Source organism: Cupressus sempervirens, chromosome 1, assembly GCF_028749045.1.
Source record: "Cupressus sempervirens isolate cs-2001-9-10 chromosome 1, ASM2874904v1, whole genome shotgun sequence".
NCBI classification, from domain to species: domain Eukaryota; kingdom Viridiplantae; phylum Streptophyta; class Pinopsida; order Cupressales; family Cupressaceae; genus Cupressus; species Cupressus sempervirens.
The window spans coordinates 21219493-21234953 of NC_143118.1; the positions used below are offsets into that span (position 1 = coordinate 21219493).

A 15461-nucleotide genomic window follows, 5' to 3' on the forward strand; every position below is an offset into this window, starting at 1 on the left:
TGCTCACAAATTGATATAAGTTGCAAAGACCCACAAAATAAGAATGTACCATCCAAGCATGACATATTGTCAAATTGTTGAATGTCCCCTATTTCACATAAAATGTTGGATATGAATTCCCTTGAAGATCTAGGTAGCTCATTCATGTCACAATCCTACAAAACAAACATAGAATGCAAAAACACACATGCATGCCTAAAAACATCAAAATGGTTAGAAAATTCAATATGTATCCTACAATAGCAAGTTATGTGTGTGTGATTTATCTTCACATAAAAATTTTTACCCATCTCAAAAAACTTTTTACTTATTCAAATTTGAGGACACATACCAATTAAATTTGCAAAAAAATGTGTCTGAGTTGGGTCCAAAAAATGTTTTGCATGTGGATCATGATTTTGGCTACCAATCCTCTTTCCTACAACATCTCTTTGATTAGTGGAAACATGTGTGTTATTTGTCCAAAAATCTTCAATCAATGATTTCAAAGCTTCACTAATTTCTTTATCCTTTCGTGGTAGTCTATTGCTAAATTTTCATAACTCATTTTTCATTGGATCTTCCACTCTCGCATGCCTTACCATGGCTCTCCTTAGAGTACCTCTACCAATTTTCAATCTTTTGCTTATCTTTCTCATGAGTCAAGATTTCTTCATTTGGGTACTTACTATTGTTGATGTAAGTACACATCTTGTTATATTACTATCATTGGTGTGTGATATAGAACTCACTTTGTCATATGCACTCATTAGATTCTTTACAATAATTTTTTCATTTGAATCATCCACCGTTCTTAGCCCAAGAATCTTCATCATGGGCCTAAATTTCAAATTCTTCATCACTTCAACAAATAATTGGCATTGACTTATAATATTTAATTATTCAAAGAATAATCTCCACATATGATTAAATTTAACTTTGACAAGTACGCTTGCTAATCTTGTCAGGCATTGATTTCAAAATGTTAGAATCAATATCAATCAAATATTTTGGTCTTCTAAAATGAATTCTAAAAGGTTTTATAATCTCTTCCATTCCCTCAACCTTTTGAACATCAACATAAGGTTGAGTGTTTTGTGTACCTTGAATCGAAGATGATGTGTCTTGGAAATAAGATGCAAAAGATGGAATATCACCTACTTGATATGTTGATGTTGTGCCTTCAACATGACATGATGGAGTGTTTACATTGTTGGATGTAGAAATTAGTGTCTCTTCAACATGAGATGATAATATGACTCCAACATTAGAAGATGGTGTAGCTTCACAATTCAATTGTCTTCTTGAGCGTAAGAGTCTCATTCATTCTCTTTATCTTTCCAATTCTTCCTCTTTGTTTCTTTGTATTGGTGGTTCGTGTTCCTTTTCGAAAGACAATTCTTTATTATTGCATTGTAATTTTCTTTGTTTCCATAGTAGTTTCATTTTATCTCTTTTAATTTCCAAATATCTCTCCCTCTCTTCTGTTGTTTGAGTTTTTGGTTTCTTCCCTAGCATGATGATGATTTCTATATGTCAAATTATTCAAACACCTAAAATACTTATAGTTTGTAAATAAAAAATCATTCAAATACATATATAAATTACAATTATTTCAATGAATACACAATATATATTAAACAACTTGTCAAATTACTCAAACATTTGAATTACTTTCAATTTTTAAATAACAAATCATTCAAATACATATACAAATTACAATTATTTCAATGAATACACAATATATATTAAATGACTTGTCAAATTTCTAACCATTTCCAAATAACAATTCATTCAAACATACAAATTTCAATGAAATCACTATATATTAAACAACTTGTCAAATTATAATGAAATTTGTCTATATAGTTACAAAAAATATTTAAAAAGGAATACACTAACTGTTTCTATACAAAGAATTTTCAAAAAGCCTTCAAATAGTAAATCCAATGATTGGATTTGGTGTTTGTTAGATTCCAATAGCATGAAACCTATGTTTTCTATCGGAATAGTAGAACAAAGAATAGACAAAAAAGAGAATATGGGCCAGTAGGGACCCAAACTTTTCTTCTAACTATTTTTTGGTGTTTCATATAGTGTGTGTGCACTATTAGGTGTGCGCGCACTATGTGAAGAATCTCTCTCTCTCTCTATCCCACGCTCTCCCATCCCTAATCTCTCTCTCTCTCTCCCCTATCTCACCCTCTCCCATCCCCTACTCTCTCTCCCACCCTCTCCCATCCCCTACTCTCTCCCCCCCCCCCCTCATCCCACCCTCTCCCATCTCTCTCTCTCTCTCTCGTGCATGCTCCCTCTCCCACCCCCTACTCCCTCTCCCATGCCCCACCCTACCCTCTCCCTTCCCCTACTTTCTCTCTCTCTCACCCCCTACTCTCCTATCCCATACTCTCTCTCCCTCCCTCTCTCTCTCTCACCCCTTACTTTCTCATCCCCTTCTCTCTCTCTCTCTCTCTCTCTCTCTCTCTCTCTCTCTCTCTCTCTCTCTCTCTCTCTCTCCCACCCTCTCCCATCTCCTACTCTCTTTCTCTCCATTTCTCCCTTCATCTATCTCTATTCCACCCTCTCTCATCACCTACTCTCTCTCTCTCTCTCTCTCTCTCTCTCTCTCTCTCTCTCTCTCTCTCTCTCTGCCTTCAACATGGCATGATGGAGTGTGTACATTGTTGGATGTAGAAATTAGTGTCTCTTCAATAGAGATGATGATATGACTCCAACAGTGGAAGATGGTGTAGCTTCACAATTCAATTGTTTTCTTGAGTGCAAGAGTCTCATTCGTTCTCTTTGTCTTTCCAGTTCTCTCTCTTTGTTTCTTTGTATTGGTGGTCCATGTTCCTCTTCGAAAGACAAATCTCTATTATTGAATTGCAATTTTCTTTGTTCATGTAGTAGTTTCATTTTATCTCTTTTAATTACCAAATCTCTCTCCCTCTCTTCCATTGTTTGATTTTTTGGTTTCTTCCTTGGCATAATGATGATTTCTATATGTCAAATTATTCAAACATCTGAATTATTTACAATTTGTGAATAACAAATCATTCAAATACATATAAAAATTACAATTATTTCAATGAATACGTAATATATATTAAACAACTTGTCAAATTTTTAACCATTTCCAAATAACAATTCATTCAAATATATAATTTTTAATGAATTAGCGATATATTAAACAACTTGTCAAATTATTCAAACATCTCCTCTAGTCTTTCCCATCCCCTAGTCTCTCTCTCTCTCTCTCTCTCTCTCTCTCTCTCTCTCTCTCTCTCTCTCTTTGTGTGTGCCTTCAACATGACATGATGGAGTGTGTACATTATCAAATGTAGAAATTAGCATCTCTTCAATATGAGCTAATGATATGACTCCAACATTGGAAGATGATGTAGCTTCACAATTCAATTGGCTTTTTGAGCATAAGAGTCTCATTCATTCTCTTTGTCTTTCCAATTCTTTCTCTTTGTTTCTTTGTATTGGTTGTTCATGTTTCTCTTCTGATTTGTAAACAGATCTAGACTAATTGTAGTATTGAATGCTTAAATAAAATCAAATTATTGGAAGTCTTAATACATTTATACATAAATGAAATTAAGCATCAAAAGCTAAAAAAAACTTGAGGTGAAATAAACGGAATTGAGAGAGAGAAGAAGATAGAAAGTGCAAACAAAATTTGATTTTAGAGTTTGCCACAAACATGACTACGTCTCCGGGTCGACTCCAATAGAGTATGACCAATGCGATTAATCTCTAGAAATCAATTACAATTATGCACCAAGACCATTTCTTCTAGCACTTCAACAGCATAGCAAATCTCAAAAGTACAAAAATGGCTCCAAAAATCTCCTAGAAAAATCTCCCTATTCCTTTGAAGAATTTCACCAAGTCTCCCTTCTAGAATTACAATAATTCTCCAACTTTGATTGCCTCTCCAAGTACAAAATCACCTCCTTTTATACATAATTTTGACCAAAAATGTCTTAAAACCATATAACCAACATAATAATTACATAGCCCCATTTTTAGATAACAAAATAACCCATTTTGGCTTTTATAATTATGAGCCTTACAAATAAAACTAACCCCAAAACAATAAACAAAATATATATGATTCATTTTTAACCATATATTAAATTTGGGGTATTTTAACAAATTTCAAAGCCTAAAATAAGGCTTCTTGACATCAATTAGAAATTGATTGGCGCTAAACCATATCCCAAAACTACTAAACCATATATTGTTTTAACCTTTTGCGAAACCACTACCATATCTTGAAAAACGTGCATAATGGAGTGGTTGGTGTGCTTAATTATGTGTGGAGGATTGATTTTAAAGATTCAAATAAAAAGTGCACAAAAAAAAATCCAAAGGATTTTGCATGGCCTAGTGGATAGGAGGGAAAATAGATGATGGGAGGTTATGGGTTCAAAACCCAAAACAATAACTTTACCAAAACCCAAATGCCACTTTGGTGGAGGAGGTGCCATGTGGCACAAATTAATTTGCCTGCTTATGCCACGTGTCATTCTAAGATTGGATCAAAATGATAACCGTGCATGCTGATGTCAGCACTATTACATTTTGCCTCCACAATTCAAATTGCCATAACTTCTTCATACAAGCTCCGTTTTTGATGAAACAAACACTGTTGGAAAGCTCTCATTGGACTCTTAATTTTGAAATCCACTATTGACCACTTTTGAGATGGTCCAATTTCACTCTTTATCTAGCCTTCTGGTTCACCTACTTGACCAAACTTTGACCAAGCATAACTTTTGCATACAGACTCTGTTTTTGTCTGTTCAAGTTGCGTTGGAATCAGGACGCTAAGATCTTTCTGATGGTGCAGATTCTAGAGAGAAATGAGACACTTCAATTTTCATTGAAAATATCCACCAGATCATCTTCAAAAGACAATTCTTCATTATTGCATTGCAATTTTCTTTGTTCATGTAGTTGTTGTGGTTCCACAATACACGCCTTATTTACTTAACTAAATGGGGACCCCTTACTTCTTTTTGAGCTTTTCGGATTCCTAGTCTAGGATTTGAGTCCTTTTGAGGTCTTACATAGTCTCCTAGTCCATGTCCCGATCCTAACTGAAGAACCTAGTTGATAAAAAGACAAAAATTTGGATGAAGGGAGCCTTTTTTACAAATAAAAGGTGCACCAACACACCTCAATAGGTGTGCTTGGTGTACTAGAAACCTTTAAAGTCTAAAGGCATCTCCTTTGTGCACATGTGCACCTGCACAGCTCCAAAAAGGTGGGGGTTTTATATAAGCCCCCACTTCCCTATTTCCCATCACCTTCGCTCTCATTTGGTTTTCTCCCACTTCTATCTCTATACCCCCCACATTGTTGTAGCTCTATAGTAACAAAGGTGTGGTACTCCTTCCATCTCCACACCCTGCAAAAACACAAACACAAAACCCTTAAGAGGGTGCATAGTAGCACACCTTGTAGGGTGCACTACTCTGCACCCTCCAAACCCATTGAAAACTTTAAAAACTAATGCACCTAGCTTGTGGCTAGTGCACACCCAAAAAGCACACTAAAATAATTTAAAAACAAACTTAAGCCTAAACAGAATTAGGGTGTGCAGTAGCGTACCTAACTAGATGTGCTACTTCACACCCTTTAAACATAGAATGACTAAGTAATTATGAGGTGACCATCAATGCAACCCATAAGGTGCATTGATGCACACATTATAAGTGAAAATTTGTTTTGAAAATGGGTGCACCAAGCACACCTATTAGGTGTGCCAGGTGCACCATTTGACTTTCTAAGGGAAAATGGGGTTATTTTTGTGTTTTCGAAGCATCTAACTTTTAGGATTTTTGTTTGGGATAGGACTAGGTGTTATTTTAATGATTATCATTCTTAATTTTGGACTAATGAAAATCCTATTATGCATATACAATGGCATCTTCCTCATCTTCCCTTGGTGAGAAAATGGCACCAAAACCTGTATTTTTAAGTTCCAAGGCAATCCAACAAATTCACGCTTTCAAGATGAAAATCTGAAATCTGAGATATTGATTTGGGACATACAGATCTGGGAGAATTCTTCAAGATATGAAACAAACCCACTCAGAGGTCCCAAATAATTTCCACACTCATCTGATCAGGACTTTTCAATGCAGTTTCACACTCGGTGTCAGTGTAATCTTCAGAACTTATTATGAAACTTGCAAAAAACTTTGTTCCCAAAGAGAGGGTTGCAAAGAGCATAATGGGAGAGATTATTCTTGATCTTTGACCTAAGAACATCAAGAAAGTGTTCCATCTCCTGAGGGCAGATTAGTTCATCAGGTTAACCTATGAGCAAGCAAAAAGATGGTATCGGGAACACATTGAAGAGGCTTCTGAGATTATCCAATCTTCGTACCTTATTGAGAAGACTCCTCTGGGAAAGAAAATTAGCAAAGTGGACATGACCAGAGGATATATGAAAGAAGATCTTGGATACTCAATCGTACTCTTGAGTAGAGTTATGGGTTTATCGACAACTAGACACGTGAATATCTTTATGATGCATTTTATTGAAATAGTAAAGAAACCAGAAATGCCATTGGATTGGACTTTCAATCTTATCCAAAATTTGTGTGAGTAGTTGGTGGTAGTAAAGAACGATAGGAAATTCTATACGACATCATACTTGGTGTACTTGTTAGCTGTGAGAGCCACATATTATCCTGGGCTATACAAGAGGGGTAGCATGCAAGATGTGAATGTTTGGCCATATATCGTATACCATCAATTGGTGAAGAAGAGGCTTTTAGAGAAAAGAAAAGAGTACTAAATTATAAATGATGCCTTCATATTCGCTATAATCCAGTTCATAGAAGGGGATTATGCAAAGAGATTATCAAATGATGCAGTGGCACAGATATTACTAGTCAGGGCTTATTATATCTAATTCAGGACATTTACATATCTAAGGGTGGTAGGTACAACCATTAACCCCAAGAAGCTTCCAAAGTATCCCAGTGATAGACTTGTTCTCCTAGAGATTTCTTGACCACTCTTGTCTTCCTATGATAGAGTTAGAAAGCAACATAAAATATGTTGGACCTGGCCTATGACTATAGGACCTTTTTAGGTGGATCAAAGGCAAGTTATGCCCTCTTTTGAATGTGAATGGGATCAATATCCCTTGGAAGAATACAATTCTCATCGGCCATGTTTTGATAATATCGAGAGAGTACAATACTTGGCTTGCAAAGCATTTAACCATGAGGAAGCCATTAAAGATCATTGGATGAATGCAAAAAAATTACTATGATATTTGAATCAAGGACTATTGTAGGATGACTTTGTATCTGACTGAGAAGGCCTTGAAGATAAAAATTCCATTCAACACACTACAAAAAGACTTAGAGGAATTGCTTGATCATTTGTTCAATAGGGATCAAATTAGGGAAAGGCCTATCATGAATGCTAAGGTTGACAGAGAAGAGAATTCAGATATCAGCCATAGGGTGAGGTACATCATTAAAATGACATAGGGTTGGATCAAGAAACCTTTCAAACTTGATCCAATTCCTAAAACAATAATCTTTCATGCACAAGCCTGTCTAGCCAAAGGTAGAGGGAAAAAGGTCACCATCCCTACGTTTACAACCTAGTCGCCAGTAAGGCCAAAGATAGTGCACCAACTTGATTGGCGAATTGGTTATTATAGAGCTCAAAAGGGTAAAGCCAAGGGTAAAAGGAAGAGGAATTCTTCCCAACAAGCTAAACTAGAAGAAGGAGAAATCCTGACACCTCTACATCAAGGAGAGGAAAACATACCAGGATCGGAGAATGCGGAAGCCACACAAGCCTAGGGTGATCCTCAAGTGCCACCATTGCACTAAGCCAAATAGAGGCAGAAACTAAGATTCAAGACATTTCCCCACCTCGACAAGTAGAACAAGTCTTCCCCTTAGTGCTAAAAAGAAGAAAGATTAAGACCCTAGTGAAGAGGAGACAAAAGGTCATCAAGAAGGTGATCCCTTTTCCATCCATCCACGAACCCATTATGGAAGAAGCTAAAGTTAAGAGGGTAATGAGGATGAGGAGGATGATCTACCCTTGAGTCAAAGGACTTGGCTAGCCAGGGCTATAGAGCAAGAACGAAGAAGAAGCTCTATGATTATGCCATCATCTATCACGGATGGACCTTTGGAAACCACCACATCGGAGGATGAGATACAACAATGGATAGGTGAATAGTATGTAGAAGGAATTGATGTCTTTACGATGTCATATTTTGACTTTATGCCTATGGGTACCAAGTTGATTGGGGATAAGATCAGAGACACATTGACCAATCAACCTCAATAGAAGGATTGGACTCAGATGCCCCCTAAATCACAAGGACCTAAGATAGTTTTGGAATCCCAGGTACAAGTCACATTTTTGGTTGACAAGGGATCGACTACCCCTCTTCCTCCAGGGGCAAAAATTGAACAAGTCCAAATGAAAAATCAAGAAGAGCCACAACAAGTATCCACCAAGGAAGTTGGAAGAAGGAAGGGAAAGTGAACAACCACAAAAAACTTCTTAGGACACAAAGGTGAGGACTGTGGAGTCCACGAAAATGAAGACTCTCAGTGTGGATCCTTCACAAAAGGAGAAGACTCAAAAAAGGAGTTATAAGGGGAAAGGCATTGTACAACAAACTCCTTCATCCTCTAAAGGAAAGTCCCCAGTGTAGCATGTTCTAAGGTGGCTCTAAAAAGAAGTGATCAGAAACAAAAAAAAATAGTTCACTACCGAAGAGGAGGATAGAATGGAACTAATAGAAGTACTAAGGAAACTTGATTCACCTCCAAAGGATGCACAAGCACTAGCCTTTATCATGAGTGATCAGAATCATGACCTTTTTGCTCATGTAGCTATGCCTCCTCCAAAATCAAATGTTGAAGAATTGACTCCTATGGATTATCATATCCATGAAGTCATGCTTGGGAAGCCAACCTTAGAAACTGCAAAGCTAATGGTTACAATAGGGATGAAGGAAGTTTTCAAGAGCCTAGAATAGGATGGGGCGAAATTGATAACACTTCAATGACATAATGAGATCCTTAAGGGATATTTGAACGAATTTGTTGGCCCCTTGGATCTTGTTAACCTAAAAGAAACTCTAAATGCAACAATTCAGAGAAGGGATAGGGGAGCAGTGCAATTACACCATTTTTGAATGCCTGTCAACAATGACAAGAAAGTTTTGAGGAGAAAGGCATACTAATTATCCAAGGGAATCTAGCTATTACATGTTATGCAGGAGAATGTGGATAAGTTGGTAGCAATTTTGAACCAAGATTTTGGCGTAATGGATGAGATGCATACCTGGGGAAAGGATCTATAGGCATTACAAGCAATCAAAGGCCAGAGGTATCGAATATTAATGGATGTGTATACAACTAAGGAGCTAGAGAAGTTAGATGATTGGATTGAGAAGATAGTGGATAGTAATAAAATAATGGAATCATTACATGCGAAGATCCACAGGCTTAAGGACCAAGCCTAAGAGTGAATTTTGGAAGTTGAGAGACATTATAGTGATGCATGTCTAGACATTTATGAGGATGATGCACGGGAGAAATTAATACCTATAGAGGTAGTAGTTGAGAGATTCTGGAAGACTTTTGATGAAATTTCCAATGATGAAGATATCCAACAGGCATTTAGGACAGAGGAAGTTTTATTAGAGATCAATACAAAACTCAGGGATTTTGCTGAAACTCGTATAGAGGTGGGTAACTATAAGAAAAAGGTAAAGGATAAATGTAATGCCTTAGATTTATCAGATGCAGCACAAGTCATTGAGATAATTGAGAAATTCAAGGGCAAGTACCCAGACATAGCTCTGGTATAAAAGAGGAAGCCAGGAATTTCATTTTTGACACTCGGTGTAATTTTGCATTTTTTGATCTCTGAGGTGCGTTGTTGCATTGGTGTGCTAGGTGTGCTGATGCACTTTTTGCAAACAAGTGTTTTGGAAGTTTTTGAGAGAATCAGAGGTGCACTTATTCTGAGGTGCACTGACAGTTAACTGCCATTTCCAAAATTAGAGCTTTCCATGCATCAAAAACGCATTCTAACAGTAGTTTAACTCTGACAGATGCCTAGTAAAGACAGAGCTTCTATTTTTGACACTTAAAAACACTCTTACATCAAATGATGTCTCTCTTCTTATTTTCTCATGATTTTTTTGTTTTAAGACATGTAAAGGCTCATGTATCCAATTAATGATATAAAAATGGATAGAGTCCTATTAAGCACCAGTTAGAGAGTCAAATTGTACATAATTAGTTTGTTTTATTAATTTAGAAGCATATGATTACATAAAGATATCTATCACATTAGAGGTGCACTAGTGCTTGAGGTGTGTTTATTTTGAGGTGCACTAATAGTTAACTGTCAATTCCAAAATTAGAGCTTTCCATGCATCAGAAACACATTCTAACAGCAGTTTAACTCTGACAGATGCCTAGTAAAGATGCAGCTTCTATTTTTGACACTTCTAGACACTCTTACATAAAATAATGGCTCTCTTATTCTTATTTTCTCATTATTTTTTTGTTTTAAGACATGTAAAGGCTCATGTATCCAATTAATGATATAAAAATGGCTAGAGTCCTATTAAGCACCAGTTAGAGAGTCAAATTGTCATAATTAGTTTGTTTTATTAATTTAGAAGCATATGATTACATAAAGATATCTATCACTCTCAACACAAATTGAGGAGAGGATTTCTTACAAATACGAGATTGTAATATGTAATCAGGGTTGTTGTTATTTTGCAATAATATATGCTTTTGGTGCTCACATTTGAAGTGTAGTGATTCTTACCTAAGTGTGTTATGTTTTGTGAATGTATGTTTGTGGAATGTGATTGAGCCAAAAGTTTATTGCATTATTTCTAGTTGTGTGATTTTTTAATTTTGGTGTTTGCTACAGTTTTACAAATTTTGCTGACATATCTAGTTCAAGAAGAGATCACCCATTTTGTTCTTGCATAATTTTTTGTCTCGTATGAGCACATTTTCTGTGGCCTTGTGATTTGATGAAAAATGAAATATCTAACAGTTGCTAAATTCCCATCAACAATTGCATCAGTGAAATTAAGGAAGCGTTGCTCCTATGTTCATTGGTTATCCACCGATTTCTTCAAAGGCTTAACTCACAGACGTGTTATTTCTATATCTTATGTCTATTAGGATTTTATTTTCATGTTATTTGCTTAAACCTTTTGTTGCCCTACCTTTATTATTTTCTTTACTAACCCCTTGTTAATTTAGGATTTCATATTAGTTGCATAGTTAGATTGCATTCATTGAAAAGCAAAAAAATACAAAAACATAGTTCTTTTTGTGTGTCTTATTTTGAAGTAGCAAACAAATTCAACATCTTATCTGAAGTTATTTGAACCAACAAAGGCCTCCTTGTGAACACTCTCCTCTATCTTCAACTAAGGAGATTCTAGTAGGTTGCAAGATCACCCGAAACCTTGGATTTGATCCCTAGATTAGCTTTTCAAGAGAGGAGTTTGAAAGGATTCTTATCATTAAGCATCATGCAAAACAACAGCTCAATGGTAGTTTCATTTTATCTCTTTTAATTTCAAAATCTCTCTCCCTCTCTTCTGTTGTTTGAGTTTTTGGTTTCTTCCTTGGCATGATGATGATTTTTATATGGCAAATTATTCAAACATCTAAATTACTTACAATTTGTAAATAACAAATCATTCAAATACATATACAAATTACAATTATTTCAATGAATACACAATGTATTTAACAACTTGTCAAATTTCTAACCATTTCCAAATAATAATTCATTCAAATATATGAATTTCAATGAATTCACTATATGTTAAACAACTTGTCAAATTACTCAAACATCTGAATTACTTACAATTTGTAAACTAAAAAACATTCAAATACATATATAAATTACGATTATTTCAATGAATATACAATATATATTAAACAACTTGTCAAATTTCTAACCATTTCCAAATAACAATTCATTCAAACATTACATAATTCAATGAATTCACTATATATTAAACAACTTGTCAAATTATAATGAAATTTGTCTATATAGTAACAAAAAATATTTAAAAAGGACTCCACTAACCTTTTCTATACAAATAATGTTCAAAAAGCCTTCAAATAGTGTATCCAATGATTGAATTAGGTGTTTGCCAACTTCCAATAGCATGAAACCTATGTTTTCTGTCAGAACAACAGAACAAACATGGTGCAGAGGCACCTCACCATTGGAGAAATATTACAAATTCCATGAAATGTTTGCAGACATGTTGCATTTTTTGAGAATCATGTGATGAAATGGTCTAAATGATTAAAATATCATTGTAACGTGTTAGAAAATGGTTTAAATTACCATTGTGATGTATTTAAAAAATGGATTAAATGTCATCCATAGTGGTTAGTGGTTGGCTCTTATAACAAACCAAGAATACATCTCTTTAAAAGAAAGAGATTTGCATGTAATGAGATAGAGAGGAAACCGAGAGTAGAGAGGTTACGAAAAAGAGTTTAGAGAGTGAGATCACAAAAGAATAGAATAAAGAGTTGGCACTCTAGCCTTTAGCCAGACAGTCATGCATATTGTTTATGCTTTATATTTCATGCTTTGGTTTTTAATGTAATGAAGTTTGTGGAGCTAGTTTTCTCTGTCTTTTTGATTGATTTGTCATGATAACAATCCCAATTGGGATGATGAAGCTATGAATATGTTTCAACCATTCATATTTCCTCCACAACTATCATTCTTGATAGTGGGTTGAAGAGAATTCGGTTATAGTAACTTATTACAATAATGTGTTATTATTTCAACATAACAATATGGGAAAGAAATCTAATTTTGGTTCTATGAATGAAGAATCAGCTAGAAACCAATAGCAAGTTCTTGTTTTTTATTAAGTGAAGGATTAATGAGCATTGGTATAAAACTAAATGACAAGGATAATGATCTGGTATTTGTGTGCATATATCTCAAATGGCTGGTTTGTCATCTTATAGCTTATAGAACCCATTAACACACAATAAAATGGTTCTTGTTCAAAAACAATAATGGAAGGGGAGTATATTTTTGTTTGAGAATGCCACCATGCATAAGTATTTGGCAACTAACTCATATGTTTAAATGGTCATGGAGATAGGAGGATGCTGATAACATTGAAGAAGATGAAACGAGAACCCGATTTGTAGTGAGTCAAAGGCTGAGTAGGTGGTGGCATGCATCAAAGCCATAGGTGGTGATATTCGTAAGACACTCGAGATGATGGGTGACAACAACATAACCAAATAGAGAGGGCAACATAGAAGTGAAAGGAGGCCATGAATGGGGAAAATGAACCCAATAAGATGAAGAGGTAAGCTTGGTTTCAGTGGAAAAACTCGAACACAACAAGGTGGAGTCCGGTCTTGGTAAGAACACAAAGACAAATAGCAGGTATATGAGATTGTTTATTATCTCTACATTCGAAAGGAATGTCTAGTTCGTAGATGGGAACCCGTACTCACTTATTTGTTTTGAGTAATGTGTCTTAGAATGGGCAGTTTATCATTTACTAGAATATTGAAGGAGGTGATTTATGTTTGAAGAGTGAAGTTTTGTAGCTATGAGGTTCAAAGTTGTGTTACATCAAAGTGCATTACATCAAGACAACAAACAAAAAAGAGAATATGGGTTACTAGGGACTCAAACTTTCCTTATAACCATTTTTTGGTATTTTCATATAGTGCATATGCACTATTAGGTGTACATGCACTATGTGAAATATCTCTCTCTCCCTATCCCATGCTCTCCCATCCCCTACTCTCTCTCTCCCCATATTCCATCCTCTCCCATCCCCTACTCTCGCTCTCTCCCCTATCCCACCCTCTCCCATCCCCTATTCTCTCTCTCCCTCTCTCCCTCTCCCAACCCCTACTCTTTCATCCCCTTCTCTCTCTCTCTCTCTCTCTCTCTCTCTCTCTCTCTCTCTCTCCCACCCCCTACTCTCCCATCCCCACCCCCTACTCTCCCATCCCCTACTCTCTCTCTCTCTCTCTCTCTCTCTCTCTCTCTCTCTCTCTCCCCCTATCCCACCCTCTCTTATCCCCCCTCCCTCTCTCACCCCTATTCTCCCATCCACTGTCCTTAGTTGAATGTGTTTCTGCCCGCGTGTTCAACTGCCCTTCAAGTTTGTTGGGGACACAACCTTACATCGATCCTTGAGGCACAACCGATTGATCCTTGATAAAGCGTCATCCCCTACTATCTATAGGCTATGCATTCATAATCAGGGTACACATTATTGTTCGATGTGTCTCTAACACTCATTCTGGGATTAGTTGGAAAGAGAAAGACCAATTATTACACCAATCACTTATAATTCGAGGGTGTTGACTGAACTATCTCCACCATAGAATAGTGGGGAAATAATTTGTTCAAGGAGAATAGTAGGGATAACTAAACTATAATAATAGGCTAGATCGGGCCCTACTATTCTAAAGGCAACTATTATCAATGCTGCTAATGGGAGGTTTCCTTTTTCTCTTGGAGTTCTCTACGTCCACGTCTAGCTCTAGCATTTGAGCCCCTGCATTCATTGGAAAGATTCTACTCTCTCTCTCCCTTTGCCATGTAAATAAATAAAATCATGAAGAGAATTACAAGGTTCTTCCCACAAGGAGAAATAACGCATCAAATATGACCATTAGGTGATAGTGTAAATCCATGTTGCCCCATGTGAGTTTGGAGTGATCTTGAGCTACTAAGGTCCACGAGTCAAGAATGCGATCTAGGTGCTTATTCGCCGAGGCACAAAGTGCAATATAAATTATTGGGGATGACAAATAGTATTCGATGTTTCATTGTATAGTAAAGTAGAGTGATGGCCTAAGGAGATTTCACAGCGGTCCCATGGTCTAGTGGTGAGGACATTGGACTCTGAATCCAGTAACCCGAGTTCAAATCTCGGTGGGACCTTTTCGATTGGACCATTTTGCCTTTACACGGGAAAATTACATCTCGGCTTGATACAAGGTAAAGGAGTAATGCAGTTCTTCTTCACACTTGCTGGAATAGCTCAGTTGGTTAGAGCGTGTGGCTGTTAACCACAAGGTCGGAGGTTCAAGCCCTCCTTCTAGCGTTTATACTCAGTGCCCTTTTATCGCCTGTACGGGGCGAGGCAACGTTTTCCTCTACGCGGTGAAGATGAAGTTTTAAATTGGCAAATAAATAGCTTTCTGCATGTTCATATTATAAATGCCATATCTTGGTAGGGTTTCCTTACACATGAATTGCCTGGAGCTCATGGGATTCATTATGTTGTAGGTTCCAAGCGTAGACTTGTAGGGCATAACAAGCGAAGGGGAAAAACACAACTTATGAAGACTCTGGGGATAAAGAAATCTTATCACGAGTAGCTAAGAGAGTTTTGAGAGAGAGATCTGGAT

General features: G+C 36.3%; 2 non-coding genes across 2 annotated transcripts; both read left to right on the forward strand.

Moving 5' to 3' along the window:
- Nucleotides 1-14919: 14919 nt before the first annotated feature.
- Nucleotides 14920-14991, forward strand: TRNAQ-CUG (transfer RNA glutamine (anticodon CUG)). Its single transcript has one exon. It is a non-coding gene; the product is annotated as a tRNA-Gln (tRNA).
- Nucleotides 14992-15080: 89 nt separating this feature from the next.
- TRNAN-GUU (transfer RNA asparagine (anticodon GUU)) lies at nucleotides 15081-15154 on the forward strand. Its single transcript has one exon. It is a non-coding gene; the product is annotated as a tRNA-Asn (tRNA).
- The last annotated feature ends 307 nt before the right edge of the window (nucleotides 15155-15461 follow it).